We start from the raw sequence: 1,155 nt of genomic DNA on the forward strand, positions 1-1,155 counted from the left end.
ACCTCACACAGTTTAGACCTATTAGTGCCCAAGGAGTGCATCAGAGTTGCCAGCAATGGGGGCCTAAGGTTGTGCCAGCACCCCAGATTGACTTGAGTTTATGAGATGAAGCCCACCCTGGAGATGAGGTGTGTTGTGCTGCACGCCTTAGACATGCTATAAAGTGCTCTGGAAATAAACCCAACGTTCCTCTTTGGAACCCTCACCACTAGTCCAGGGACTGGCAAGGAGCATCCCTGACAGTGACTTGAGTGTCCTTATTGCCTGCCTCCAAGGTGCGGCCTTCCCTGTCTGATCCCTAAATAGTCAGCAGGGAAATTAAAGGGGATTAAAATAACAAGGTTATTTCACATCCTTCTCCAGATGAACCCAACCTAGACCAGACCTCACAGACCCTTCTAATGACTCCCTTAAAAAGGGCTGTGCTCAATTCAAGTTTAGAAAAGCACGTAAAAGCTGGAGACTTCATCTTAGGGAGAATGGGCCTTTGATCACTGTAAGCTACTATTTTCTCCAAAGGCTGCATTTCTTGTAGGTTAAATATATATATATATCATATTCTGTGCTTCACTATTTAAAATTAGCAGGCTTCTTTTAAAGAGAAACCCCATCCCTGAAGCCAGGTCAGCTGAGAGCTGACCCTGAGAGCATTTCAGCTCCAGAAGGAGGATGTCTGGAGCATCGCTTCCCCTGCTTCAGTGTGGAGTCACTCAGCATCGTTTCCTGCCCTGTTTGCGGTTCAATGGAGCTGCCCCCATGAGCTCCTCTCACCTCTTGGGTGATGCTGTCAACTCTCTGCCTCAGAAGAGCTCTTGTGCCATTGCTATGGTGCAGCTCAGCCCTGCAGTGCCTGGAATGCTGGTGCTATGGTGGATATGCCTGTTCACCGCTCTCATACAAGCTATGGGATCATGGACTGGTGGAAGGGACCTTAAAGCTCATCCAGTTCCAACCATTCCCCCTTGTCTGTCCCTACAAGCCCTTGTCAGGGATCAATACAACACCCCCCTCACCTGGGCAGCCTTTGAGCCTCCTCTGCTAGAGACAGGTAGGTGGAATTCCAGCTTTGTATTTGCTCCCTGTGAGGGACACAGGGAAAGACAAGTTTTGGTTTTCCCAAGTGAAAATGGGAAAGAAAAAAAGGAGGGAAACAGG

The sequence above is a fragment of the Pezoporus occidentalis genome, unplaced genomic scaffold, assembly GCF_034315485.1.
Source record: "Pezoporus occidentalis ecotype Australia unplaced genomic scaffold, CSIRO_AGI_Poc_V1 ctg242, whole genome shotgun sequence".
In the NCBI taxonomy this organism is placed as follows: domain Eukaryota; kingdom Metazoa; phylum Chordata; class Aves; order Psittaciformes; family Psittacidae; genus Pezoporus; species Pezoporus occidentalis.